Source organism: Anser brachyrhynchus (genome assembly GCF_964034855.1).
Source record: "Anser brachyrhynchus genome assembly, chromosome: 13".
Lineage (NCBI taxonomy): Eukaryota > Metazoa > Chordata > Aves > Anseriformes > Anatidae > Anser > Anser brachyrhynchus.
This window is the reverse complement of record NC_137708.1, coordinates 7,537,995-7,552,151: the sequence shown is the minus strand read 5'-3', so window position 1 is coordinate 7,552,151 and position 14,157 is coordinate 7,537,995. Positions and strand designations below refer to the sequence as shown.

The following is a 14,157-nucleotide window of genomic DNA, read 5'->3' as shown; positions in this document are numbered from 1 at the left end:
GCAGGACCAAGTTTAACACAAGACTTGAACTTGAGAGATGTTTTCAGCAAGTGTACATGGGTTGACCTATCAGTCACTTCACCGCAGCCAGAGCTGAGAGCCATGGGCAGTGAGTGGGGATAGAATCCCACCCATCAGCAGAAGCTGTCTGATGGGGCTGCTGCTGTAAGAAACATGCGTGGGAACAGAGGGCCTTCCAAACACTGTCCTAAAATCACCAGAAGAGCAAGCTGCATCCGTACTAGTTTTCCATCCCTGCCCCAGCCCCTTACTGCAGCCCGTGCCGCACTTGTGAGCAGGGAGCACTTCCCAGCTGCCTCCTGATATATATATATATTTTTTATTCAGCTCAATAAAAATCTGTGATTCATTAAGTGCTTGTCATGTTTTGATACGTGGATCAGGAACTGATCAATAGACGGCCAAATTTAATAAAAAGGAGCTCCATTCTTGGGAAATGAGCTTGTTACCATGCCAACTATCGATCTTTCCTGACAGGCTGCTGTAAGTCGCAAAATGGGGTCCTGATGGGCAGGTCAGTCTCCCTGCCTGCCTGCCTGCCAGGAATGGTGCCGACTGCAGCCTCTTTATTTAAAAGACTTTGGAGACAACCCTATTTTTTTTAACACTACGTCTCTGTAATTCTTTGGCAAAGGTTCTAGATTTCCTGGTGCTAGCGGAAGTCATCCAAAAGCTGTTTTTTACTTCCTGGCTCTAAGGTGGTGGAAATGTAACACGGAAGGGAGCTAAGCCCTGCGCACTGGAGCCACCCAGGGTGAGGAGGGACGAGGGCATGCGGCCAGGTGTCACCCAGTGCCTGCCACCAATGCCACAGCAGTTTCTCTTGCGATGATCATGACGACATCAGCCAGATGGTGTTGCATGGAACCCAAATCCCTAAATGTGAGGCGTTGGCTGTGCAGCCGCTCTCTGGCATGGGTGATGCTCTGAAAAATTTGGGAGACGGGGGTCTGTCAAATGCGAATAACATGTCCTCAAGGTTTTCATTTACCCGATCCATTTGCAGTGTTCCTAGGTTTTTAATTACACCTTATTCTCCTTTTATTTCTCAGAAAGAAGGCAGGCATGGCTGTCTGCTGCCAGTCCAAACCATTTAAATACAGTGGCCTACGTCCTTCTCCAGGACGGTGGCTTAGGTCAGTGTTGGAGGTTTTAAGAGTGGATGGTGAATGGCATGTTAGACAACAAGAGCTTTGTAGGCTTAGAAAATCCTGTTCTGTTCTCAGTACAATTCCCCGAGACTTCCCTAGGATAGGTTATCCAGCTGTAAGACAAAGGCAAAATTAGATGGGAAATAGCATAAAGATCTCACTGAAAGTCACTTGGGGAGTGGGAGTGTGGTGTAATTCATTCATGGCTTTACCAGATTAACTACTATAAAATTTATCTTGATCTGATGTTGAAATTAGCTCTGCTTTGAGTGGAGGTGGGGCTTAAGACCTCCAGAGATCTCTTCCAACTGATGTTTTTCCATTATTTCACCTCAGCGATGTGATGCGAGGTCTAACAGAAATGAATATTCAACTGACATTCTTGGGTGTTCAGACCTGGAGGGAAATGATGAGTTGGCGTCAAACACCAAATATTTCTGGGACCTACTCATGTGTATGATGGGCCAGAGCAGCCCTAGTCGCTTGGCTGTGTGGAACTGAGATTCTTGAACAGTGCAGTTTGCTGCAGTTACTGCACATGCCTGCCCTGGCTTCTGCTTTCAGTATCCCTCCTCCGTGAGCTGAGCTCATCACAAACTCCCCATTTCGAGTTTCCTCTTTTCAGAGATTTTACTCAAGTAGAAATCAGCAGACATCTCCATAGAGTTAATTAACATGAGTAATTTCATGGAAAGATACCTTCAGTATATGACAAAGGGGGGTGAAAGTCTTCAGTGAGGTTTAATAGCCCACGGCCTCTCTGTCGCTGCAGTATTTTTACCCTGGACAGTGTGTGCTAAGCAGGGATGGGGTGGAGCAATTAATTTCGATTAAACATATGTGTGCCAAAATTGACCCTAAAATAAAATTCTTCCTAAAATCCACTGGAGGTTGTCTTTGGAATGCCAGGGTAGATTCCATTGCCCGTGCAGAGCCTGACAAGATTTTAAAGCCCTAAGGACTGCATATTGTGTTTGCTGCTGCAGTTAGCGCTGCAGCGTGGAGCCTGGCACACAAGCGAGACCCGCCGGATGCCAACACCAGCGCAAGGAGCACGACAGAGAGGGGCCCCTCCGAAACAGGCAGGAGGGAGGCTGGTGGCACTGTTTGCAAGAGAAAGGCAGCTTCTGCTGCCCATCCTGGGCACGCAGCCCCTGCCCTGCTCAGAGAGCCCGGCTTTCGCATCTGGAAGAGTGGAGGGCACAGCGGTCCAGCAGGTTTGGGGGGAATGTGAACCGTCAGATGACTGACCTGGAAAATACCCCTTGCTTAGGAGAGAAAGCTGCCAGAAGAAAAGCCCAGCTTGCCAGCATCAGCTCTGCAGGCAGCTGCCTTCAGCGCTGACGGCAGCGAGATGCTCTGGTACAAACCAGCGCGAGGGGACAGGCACCGAGCGCAGGGCTGCCACCAGCTGTGCTTTCCCCACCCTCATGGCAGTTTTTAAGATTCATCATCAGCCTTGCAGCTCATCGTGATTTGGCTGAACGCAGATCTGCATGTGTATTATCTCCACGGGCTCATGGTGTGCCTCCCCTCCCTGCCTCATGTAAGAGCATACAGCGAGTGTTTTGCGGACATGATGTGTGTGTTTTGGCTGTATGAAATCATAATGTTCTTCCTATAGGAGAAAAATTTAATTTTGCTTTAAATTCCACTATAACCAAACCGATCTCCTTTTATATCCTGGATAGTAAATCAAAGCGACATGAAGTCTCGTGCGCAGAACTGAAGTGGTTTCTTAAAGCAAATTTGGCAGGAAATAAGTTGTCATTTTGAAAAGCCAGTTCACTCTCCATAGACAGTACTTCATCAACTCTGCTAAAATCTGCGAACAGGCATGAGAAGTAATTTTCTGAAAAAATAAGTGAGATCTGTGAGTTCTAGTGATGCTCTGTAAGATAGGCCACACGATTCTGCTGTCAAAATAACACAAAACTTGGTCAGAGAAAACACCCCATGAGTTCTCTTCGACTCCTGGGTTTGCAGTGCACAGGTACTGAAATATCACAGGGGCTTGTTACAAAAATAAGGTCATGCTGGTATCACATCTTCCCTCTGTGCTTTTCCTCCTTCTTCTTTCCTCTTTAGCTAATGCTATTATTTATTCTTAGGGCTTTGTTTTCTTTTTTCAGACTTTCTTTCTAGTTTCTATTTCTATCGTGCAAACATGCCACGGCAAAGCAATGTAAGCAATGCATAATATATTTGCAGTAATGTATGATTCATTTACTAGCTTTCATAATTAATGTGGATGTGTTTTACATACACAGTACTTCCTGCCTGCATTTTATGATGTGAACACTCTTCAAAATCTAATAAAATGTAATCCATTAAAAACAATAGTACTACACTTGCAATAAGATTTGTGTGCAGTTTTGCAGCAGCTACAGTAAGAACTTGGTGCTGAATTTTTATTCTAAACATCGTTGTTACACTGCTATTTTACGCAACTCCTAATTCAAAAGGTGGAAATTATTTTAATGATCCTTATTATTGTAATAATACCACAGTTGGTCTGGATATCATCTGCTTTATACCTTTAAAACTTTCCAAAACAAATAGTTTTTCTATTTGCTGTCTGGAGATCAGCAACAACTATGAATTTATGAAAAAACTTGTAAGAACTGTACAGCAGCATCTGTAAAATATCAGCTCAGTGATGCCAGTATTTCCACCTCCAAAATGTTTGGCCTTGTCTGGGGTTTGGTGGGGCTGAGAGCACAGAGCATCTGGCCCAAACATCCTGTTAACAGATTATATTTATGCATCTATTTGCCATCAATACCAGCTAGGAACTATTGAAGAGCTTAGGCCACGCACTTTATCTACACATTATTCTCTTCTTTGGGCGAATTTGGAAACGGTGAGTTATTTTGCACCTCATAGAAAAGCTGAGTTATCTGTTTGTGTATTGTTCCTTTACGTACTGTTGCAGGTGGACAGATTTGGGAGCTCATAGTTTCCTACATTTATACTAAAGATGTGTGGAAAACAAATTCCAACAACAAAATCTACGCGATTTGTGCATCACCACTCACTTGTGGGGCACCTCAGCGCAGCCTCAGCTGTCAGCAGGTGAGGAGCATCACTGGCTTCAGTAAGTTACACCTGAGCTTGTGTTTTGTGGGGTAGGTTTTGCAGTGTGTGGTGAGAAGGTGCAGAGTTTTCTGAGCACTTCTGGCTGGGACAGTGAGGGGGGACTGGTGCACAGTTGGGATGGCTCCCACCTGCTGGTTTTGCTGGACATGCATCTTTCCCTGAAGTATTTGAAATGCAGATTTTTTCAAAGGTATTTAAGCAATGGTTTTGGGCTTTGGTGTGTCCCTCCCAGTGCATGTCTCCTGGCTAGGGCAGCTGCCTGGGCAGCTTTTGCTGTTTCTCTGTGGGCAGGATGGGTGCAAACTTGCCGTTACCTCGTGTGGTAGCTCTGAGATGAGGAGTGTGCACTCCCATGAGCTGTGCTGTGCAGGGACAGTGGCTGCTCTGGGAGCCACTTTTCTTCCCAGCTGTGGCACTGGGGGAGAGGTGGAAAAACCCTTCACCTGCAAAACTGAGCTGGAGAACCTAAGGCCCAAATCCTCACACTTCGGGAAATCAGTGCTGCTGTTACTGTTGGGAAGTTAAAGCCTGGGCTGCAGCAGCAGCCTCCCACCACTCGTGCTGCAGGAGGTAGCCCTGGCAGCGGCGAGCGAAGCCCAGCACTGTGGCCTCCTGGCAACTGGGAGGGGGCTGAGAAAGCTGCCTGTTTCTTGTATTTTCTAGTCCTGAGGGCAGAGATGGATATTTTTTTTTCCTTGCTTTTGCGGAGGCTTACTTTAGTGTTGAGTTGCATGTGGGTGTTTAGGGCTGGAGACCAGTCTGTATTTTTTCCCAAACTGGATTAGGTTTGTGTGCTTATTTCTGTCCTTGCTCTTTTCTTTTTTTCTTTTTCTTTTATTTTTCTTTTTTTCTTTCTTTTTTTTTTAAAAAAAACCAATTGTTACATTCATTATTTAGAGGAGAAAACCCATGTGAATGTATCTCTGTGCTGTGTTAATGTTCAAGAAATGTAAAAATGTGTGTGCGTGTTGGGGTTTGGGGGGCGGGGGGGAATGAAGCAGCACTGCTGTTCTGAAATGATGATATTTGAAAACAGTTTTACGTGTGTCTTTTTAATATCAGAGACCTGGCAGTGACTTCTGCCTGTGGCAGGTGTGCACGGGTGATGCTGAAGCTTTCCTGGCACATGCAACTGTACCTATTTTAATGCTATCCCAGTGGGCGCTTCTGCCACCATGTCCTTTCTCCTTAAACACACAAAGCCATGGGGTCTGCTCCCCCAGGGTGTCCCAGCAAAGCCCCTGCATTGTACCTGTGTGGAGCACCTGGCAGTGGCAATGTTGGTGACAAGGCACATGGCAATGGGGACTGCCAAATGGCCGGACCCAGGCTGGGCTGGGGGTCAGCCTGCCATGCAAGTGGGGCTTGGGCTCAGCATGGGGTGCTGCCTTTCGGCCCCAGCCTGCAAAGAGCCACATCTAAGCTCTGCTCTCCAGCACTGAGCACACGACAGGAGCCTCCCGTGTCCTAAATGGGTGAGAGGGACACGTGTCTACCCAGGTGGCCTCCTGTCCCCAGACCCCGACCTCCAGCCGGGAGGTCTCTGCCCCGCCAGCCACCTCCGCTCGGCAGGGTCCCCTGCCCGGGCCCCCAGACGGCACCGGCTCCAAGTCTGCCTCCTGTCATCTGGGGTGAAGGGGCACAAAGTCCCTTGGGGGGGAGCTTTGGGGAGGGAGGAACAACCCAGCCCCGCTCAGCGGGAGCCTCCCGGGAACACAAGAGCAGCTCCGGCACGCTCAGGGGGCTCCGGCTGGTCCCCTCGCACGGCCTGACACTGCGGCAGGGGGGCTGAGCCCCTGCTCCGGGCATCGCTTCTGGGGAGAGCCAGCGGGACGAGTTCTTTTCTGGGGGGAGGGAGACAAAGCAGGGCAAGTGCTGGTCCGGGAAGGTATTTAATTCGCCGTGCCGGGGGGCCGGGGTAGGGATCGGCTGGGGCGGGGTGTCCCCCAGCCCCGCGGGGGCGCGCCTTGCGCGGGGGGCGCGCAGGGCTTCCCGTGGGCGCGGCGGCTCGGATGCCTGAGGACAAATGGGGAAGGCACGAGTGGCTCCCGGCATCCGAAGTGCCAGGGATTTTTAGGATATAATATATATATATGAAATATAATTTTTTCCCCTGCATCAGTAAGTCCTCGCTTCATTTGCACCTTTAGTTCTCGACGTTTCAGGGAGAGCTGCGGTACAGCAGCCGCCACAGCCTGTGCGGTAAACGGGAAATAAAATAGAAATAAATGCCCGCATCTGATCCTTTTTTAAGGCAAACGATAAAATCAACTCGTTTCTCTCGGTCCGACCAGGTTCACCCAAGGAGCGTGGGGAGAAGCCAACGTTTGGGGGAAATTTGCAACCATCTCTTGCAAACGAAGGGGGCGAAATCTTATGAGATAAAATGATGGAGCCAAAGAGGTGAGAGGAAATCTGTGTAAACAGGTTGGGCGTCGGAAGCCTTTGTGCCTAGGTCGTCTCGGAAGGCGGAGGGGCACCGGGGATGTCCGTGTCCCCCCCGCCCCCCCCCCAGCTCCCCTTCACGGGTTCTCTGACACGGTCACAGCACGGGACGCACTGGGGGGGTTCTGGGCACGGCCGTGTCCCCGAAATTTGCCCCTGGGAAGAGAACCCGAGCCAGACGATATGAATGCATTACTGAACGGAGAAATATCGAATGTTTCTGTACGTGTGCGTCGCCAGAGGTTTGCACAGTTTGTCTGAAAACACCCAGAGCTGGAGGCGGAGGAAAAAGGAGGGGGATTTTAATAAAAACCATTTGCCACTTGTCTTCAATTAGGGTCCAGAAATTTAGCAAAAAGAAAAAAAAAAGTCTATATTTTTTCTCACTTCCAGTCGGGATCAAGAGGTAAACGCGGCGCCCGTGCAACGGTTCCAGGGCTCGGAATTGAAACGAGGGAGCAAATTCAGGCGGCTTTGTCACCACTCGCGGCTGGGGGGGGTTGGGGGGGGGGGGACCGGCAGGTTTCCAGCCCTGCCCCACACACGCCTCGCCGTGCTCCGAGGCTTTCCCCCGCCCTGGAGGGGCTTCTCCGCCCGCAGCGGGACCCCCCGACGGGACCCCCGGGAGCCCCGGGGCTTTGCGCAGCGGCTCTGCGGCCGTGAGCCGGGCGCGCAGGGGGGGCCGGGGGGAGCCCGGGGCAAGGTGGGGTGCCCTCGGTTCTCCGGTGCCATCGGGGGAGCCCCGAGCTGCCTGCTCTTTCCCCTCCCCGGGGCTGGGCAGGCACGGAGCCGCCCGTCCCCGTGTCCCAGGCAGGTGATGGGCACCTCGGGATCCTGCTACCACCCCCCCGCATCTTGGTGTCCATGACAAATAGAGGCAACGTGAGGCAGGAAAGGGGGAGGAGGGAGAGAAAGACACGCACACAATAGCCAGGCAAATTGTTAGCAACTCCGGCGTTTGGGGAAGCCGGTACTGTAACTGCGCTCTCATCAGTCACCGCTCCTGAAGTGATAGTAAAAATGCATCTAAACATGCTGCGGTGTGATATATAAAAGCACAGCGGGATGAGCTGCTTTCCAAAAAGGGACTTGGTGATTGGATATGCCCTGGCATGATTGACAAGAGCTTAGTTTGGTAAAGAGAAGACACGCAAGCTTTCACAGCGGGATTTCTTTTCTAAAATATATCACACTAGCCTTTGAAAAGCGCCGCACACTATAAGGGAAATAAGGTTGCTTTATAGTGCGCTGACATTTCTTTAAAACACAACTAAGATCAAAAAAAGAAATAAAATGTGTTCCAAACACAATGTTTTAATTAGTTTATTCTGTGCATTTGCTTTTATCTGGTGTATATATCACGGATCCCCACCCTTTAATTAAAACAACTGGCTGCCTATACAACAGCAGAGACAAATGCTTAACTTTCTCCTTTGTAGCTACAAGCAAACGCAATTTACTACAGCTCTCAGAAGAGTTTTTAAAATAAACGTGGACGCCTTGAAAGCTATCGGGGAATGGGCGAAGGTAGCGGGAAATGGCAGTTTCCTGGCTCTGAAAACTTGGGAGGCAAAACGGGGTCCCGCGGGCAGCCCTGCCCGCAGCCGCCTCTGCCCCCTGCAAGGGGACTTCGACGGAGCGGGGGCAAAGAGCTGCCTTCAGCTGGGAGCCGCGACTGGAGGGCTGCAGTGGGGCTTTCGGTTTGCTTGGCTGCTTTTTGGAGTTGTTTTTGTTTCTCTATCTTTTTTTTTTTCCTTTTTTTCCCTTTTTTTATTATTATATTTTTTTTCCCTTTCCCCTCGGTGCCGCCCCATCGCAGCCAAGGTTAGCGCACCGGCTGCTGCCCGGCTGTAAGTCGAGGCACCTTTCCTAACGCGAGCTTTGCTACTCAAGGTTCTCGTTGCGGACCTGATCTTCCGGGGAGGGTAATAAAAAGCATCGACTCCTTCACCCCGTGCCAAGGCCCCCTGTTTACGGGGTAGTCGGTGGTGCCGGGGGGCCCCGTCGCTGCCCACCGCGCCCCGCAGCGCGGGGCCTCCGCGGGGCAGCTGAGGAAAGGCGGCATTCGATGGAAAAAATAGGGAAGGGGAAGGGGGGTGCTCTGTCGGCCCGAAATCTGGGGAAACGCAAGAGGGGAACGGGCTCTGCCCCGAGCCCCGCGGTGGCAGGCACAGGGTGATCGGCCCTGGTGGAAACATTCGGGCGATGCCCGCGCCCCAGTGCCGCTGTTCGGCCAGCTTTGGCCCCAAGGCTTCCAACGGGCTGTTACCGCCACAAGTCGCTCCCGTTGCGGGGCTGTTTCACCCGCGGAAGTGTGCGAGGGCTGAGGCCGGTTCGTGCCCGGAGCCGTGGCCGCCCTGCCCCACTCCCAGCCCGCTGGGGGGGGGGTCGCGCCCCCGTCGGGGCTCCGGGCTGGGGGAGCCGCTGAAGCGCTTCGTTCCCCCTCGCTGGCGAAGGGACTGGTGCCGGCAGAGAAAAGAACGGCAGCGGGTTGTACCCCGCGGCTTTGCGGCGGCACCGCTTTTCCCGGGGAGAAAAAAGCAAACGGGAAAGGGAATGGGCAGATGTCCCCCGAGGGACCCGCGGGGACGGGTCCCCGGGCCGGAGGGGAAAGGGGGAGTCAGCTCTCTGCCCCGCACGTTGGGGAAAGCCTTGGCTGTTGACGGGAAAGTCGCTGGGCGATGCGGCCGAAAGGAGGATGGCGAAAGGCAAGCGGTGGGAACGGCACAGCCCTCGTTTTTATTTTTTTCCTAAGACCTTAAAGCACTCAACACGTTGTTCCAACACGTTCTGGGGTGGCGAAATCGTGTCCCCACCTTTGGGGGATGCCGGGGCGACGGGAGACACCCCCGTTTTCCCGCCGCCGGTGTGCCCGTCGGTGCCGACCCGCTCTCCGTGTCCCGGCACGGCGCCGTCGGACCCGGAGCTGGGCGCACGGCCCGACCCCACGGGCTGGAACCGGAGGGACACGGCACCCCTCTGCCGGAGCCCACCTACGCCCGGTCCCCTCGAGGCCCCTCCGCTCCACCAGGGCCTCACCGGACGGCTCCACGTCGGGGAGTCCCGGCCAGGAGAAAAGCCCCCAGCCCGGGGCCGCGGGGAGCCGTGCCTCCAGGGGAGGGACACTGCCGCCCCCCCCGTCTCCGTGCCGTTCCCAGGGGTGGGAATAAGAGCTGGGAGCGAGGGGAAGCCCCGCGTTTGGGGCTCCCGGCGGCGGGGAGAGCGCCTTGAGCCCCGTGCACCGCAGGCTGGCCATGTCACGGGTGCAGGTGTCCCCTCAGCTTCCCTGGGGGGAGTTGCTGCAGGCTGGGGGGGAGCAAAGAGGGCTCCCCGGAGCCTAGCAGCTCCCCCCGGTTGGTCCGCAACAGCTAGAGACCGCTCTCCCCGGCCCCTGGGGATGCCGGTTCCAACGAGGCGCTTTGCACCCGAACAAGGGGCTTATTACCGGGGCTTACACCTGTTGCGAGGCCCCGGGGTGGTTCGGCGAGGGGGGGCGGACAGGGCCGGGGTTGATTTGGGGACCGGGGGCTCACGTCCCCCTGCTGCCCCGTCCTCCGCGGTGCTCCGGGGCTGCGGAGCAGGGTGCGGAGCGGCCCACCGCTCCCCGCGTGCGGGCAGAGGCGCGGGGCAGCCCCGGGGGGTCCGGGGCAGCCGTCGGGGGCCGGGGCCGGGCCGGGCCGCTCCGCAGCGCCGCCTGGTGCCCGGCTCAGCTCCGGGCCCCGCTGGAAGCCGCCGCCGGGCGGGAGCGGGTGGAGGCGGCTTCCGCGGCCCCGCTTTCGGCCCTGCTCGGTGGGCCCGGCACCGGGTGGGCCGCTCCGGTCCCTCGTGGCCCGGGGGTGCGGATGCTCCGAGCGGCCCGGCCCGGCCCCCCGAGGGGGGACAGGGGGCGGCCGGGGCAGGGCGGGCTCGGAAACAGCCGGGGCTCTGGGGCGGCGACCCCGGGACTCCGGGGAAAGGGCGGCTCTGCCCCGGCAGCTGATGCCGGGCTGGCGGCTCCCGAGCCCGGGATGCTTCGCCGGAGCCCGGGGCTTGCGGTTGCCCCTCAGGGCTCAGTCACGCAGAAAGGCTGACTAAAGTCTGTGTCCCCCGCAAGAGCGGGACAATAGAGCCACCCTCCGGGTCACAGGTCACCTCCTCGCTGATTGAGATATTCGCCACTTCCCCCCACCCCCTCCGCTCCTCGGAGGACTTCAAGGGGGCGATTTCAAGGGGGCGGCCGGAGGGCCCGGATCCTCTCGGCAGGGCCGGGGTGCCGAGCCCCCCGCTTCCTCCTCCGCCCGCCCCGGGGACCGGGGACTGCCCCGTGTCGTCCCGTCCCGTCTCCCCCCCCCCCCAGCTTTGCCGGGGGCTTTTCGCCCTTGCCGGGGGGCTGCCTGGGGTCACTCGCCCCACGCCGTCTGGGTGCGGGCACGGTGCAGGGGCTGCCCGGCACCCTGCGGGGCCGCGACCCGCGACGTCCCCTGCCCCTTGGCTTTGCCTTGGCCGCCCTATTGGGGGGGGGGAGGAACGGGGACAGGGACGGGAACGGGACCCGTTCATCCCGCAGCCGCTTCAACTCCTCCTCGTGGTTTTCCCACTCGCTTCCGAACCCGACGCGTGTTTCCCAGCCGGCAGCTGAGCTCCTGTTCGGTTTTGCAAGCGGAACTTTTCCCCACCGCCAGCAGAGACGCGAAAATCCCCGACCCGGGTCCGAAAAAAACCCCGGGCCGGTTGCCCTGCTGCTCCCTCCCTCTGGTGCCAGCCCGGGCTGCGGGACGGAGCCCCCCGGCACCACCGTTTTGTCTCCCTTCGGTCTTTCTGCCTGGCCGGCCTTTGGTACCCCTCGCCCCCTCTGTTGCCGAAGTTCAGACCTGGTTACTCCAGCCCCTGTCTCTGAAGTTCAAATGTACATGCGAGTCCCCTCCGCTGAGTGACAGCTGCAATGGAAACGTCGCGTTCGCTCCTGGTTTGCATTTAATTACAGCGGAGGTGCAATATGTTTATGGCAGAAGAAAAGCTACTTGTCTTTACGCTTGTTAGGGATATTCATTTGTCCACGATAAACCGCGTTTTAAAAGGTATTTAGGGCGTATGAAGTATTCCCCTTGCCAGCCGGCTCGCAGGTCGGTGCGGGGGATTTCTGTTGCTGTTTCCCCGGGCTCCTTTTGCCTTTTCCTTCACACCCTCGGCGGAGGGGACGAGGGAAACCCGCGGAGCCTCTGCTCCCGGGGCCGTTGCCGAAGCCCCCCCAGCCCCTGCCCGCTCTGCCCCACTGCGAAATCTGCCGCAAGGAGCGGGCACCCACTGGGGACCATTTCTCCTCCCGCGCCGACCTGGCGCTGCAGGGCCCAGACCTGGCGCTCTTCCCTCCGGCGAGGCTCCCCGAGCCGTGCCCGGGTGCTGGGTCGGGGCAGAGTCGGGCCCCGGGAGCCCCCCGGGGCAGGGCGGGGGCAGCACGGGGGGAGCCCGGCGGGGAGGGCCGGGGAGGGCCGGCCACCGAGCGGGGCACGCACGGGAACCGGGCAGCGGCGGGCGCGGAGGGACCCGCACCGCTTTCAAGGGGCTTTGCGTTTTTTGTGGCTGTTAAATTCCCAAATCGTCCCAAAGGGGGGAGAAAAAAAAAAAGAGAGAAAAAAAAAAGGTGGAGGAGAATTACAGGAATATCTGTTCCTGACGTAAAGCAGGGTGTCTTTCTCCGCCTTCCCCTGCTTTGGGAGCACGACGGGAGCAGGAGAGCCTGCGAGACTACTTTTCCGGTTGCTGTTGTTTGCCTGTTTGCAATTGAGATAGATTTAAAAGGGAGAGAGATGTGATGGTGATGTTCCCCCGCCTCTGAAAAATAAATGCAGGAATTGGGACCGGCCAGAAATACCGCTGAATAAAAATGGAATTTACTGAAGCGTTAAAATATGTGCAAAATATATTCTACATTTTATTATTATTACGAAAGCACGGAGAATAAAAATCATAGGCCACAGCGACAATGCGCTGAAATAAAACGAACGCGTTTTATGCCATTTTTGGTACCCGAGCTGGCGGATTGCAGCTAGGAAGCGATGGGATTTAAACAGTGTCTGTACGTCCGTCTGCATATTGCTCGGCGCACACACCCGTACAAAGTTGGCAGGGTAGAAATGGGAAACGTATAAAAAAAGATTTATAGGTTAATTTATGTAGCCTGATCCGCGAGTCCACTGCGGCACGGCGGGGCTGCGGGCGCCGCTTTCTGCAAAGCAACCAAACACTCTCCGAAACGGCGAGTCCTCGTGCAGAGCTCCCACCGCTGCCTCTGATCCCCCCCCCACCCCCCCGGGATGCTTTCCCCGAAGCCCCGCGGTGCCGCCGCCGCCCGCGCGCAGGGACTTTTTTAAGCAAAAAAAAAAAATGATAATAATAAAAATAAACGTTTTTATTTTTTAAGCTTCCCCCGCCGCAGAGCCCCGCTCGCTGCATCTCCCCGGGCCGGTGGGCTGAAGGTTGCCCCCCCCCCCCCCCCCGAGCAGCCCGCCCGGGGAACCGCAGCGCTCCGCGGCGTGGGCACCTGGGCGCGCAGCGCGGCGCGGCCCCGGCGGCTCCCGGCGGGCTCCCGCCGCCGCCCCCGGCCCGGCGCGGCCCCGGCGCATCCCATTAGGGGCAGACAATGCGCCGGGCTACACGTGAGGCCTCCTGCACAAGCAGGGGTCAGTCGCCCTCGGTTGCTCCAGGTCGGCGACTTCAGAGGCGCGGCCCTCCCCGGCGCTCAGCTGATGGGCTAATTAAATTATGCTCCCCCCCCCCCTTTTTTCTTTTTTTTTTTTTTTTTTTTTTGGGTTGTAGTAGCCGAGAAAACCCACCACGTGCGGGAGGTAATTAATTACCCCGCCGCAGCGCTCCGCGGACAGGCAGGTAGAGCCACCGCCGCTTCGCAGCGCCGGGGCGGGGGGGGGGGTGTAGGGGGGTGGGAAGCCCGGCTTCGCCCCGCTGCCCTCCGCCGCCGCCGGGCCCCGGGAGCCGCAGGTTGGTGCCGGGCAGCCCCGGCCCTCTCCGCCGCTCCCGAGGGAGGGCTGCAATCCTGCCCGGTCCTCGGTCTGCGCGCCCCCGCGCAGCGAAGGCGGCCCCGGTCCCCCCGGGGGGGGGGTTCCCCCCTCTCCCGCCTCTTGCCGTGCTGCGGGCTCGCCGTAACGGCAGCGAGGCACTCACCTTCCAACTTTGGGACTGTTCTTGGCGGATGTGGCCTGGGCAATTTGAGTGTTTGACGGGCACCGGTGTTACCTCTCGGGGAGATTTTATATCGGTGGCTTTTTTTTTTTTTTTTTTTTTTTTTTTTTTTGTCCTCCCTGCAAACCCTAAAATAAAGAACGCGAAGTCTTTCCCGGGGCTGATTGGGGGGAACGATGTGAAAGGGCCGCGGTTATAAAGCGCTGCTTGAAGCGGGCTCTCAATGCGTCTCTGAACTTGATCAGATTTTACGTTTCCTGCAGAG

The 14,157-nt window shown here is 56.2% G+C and overlaps 1 long non-coding RNA gene across 1 annotated transcript in view; it reads right to left on the bottom strand.

Moving 5' to 3' along the window:
* Positions 1-14,157, bottom strand: part of LOC308176906 — a 26,297-nt gene extending 12,140 nt beyond the window's left edge. The window contains exon 1 of the long non-coding RNA XR_013938729.1: positions 13,875-14,157. This is a non-coding gene — a long non-coding RNA (uncharacterized lncRNA). The remainder of the gene's footprint in view (positions 1-13,874) is intronic.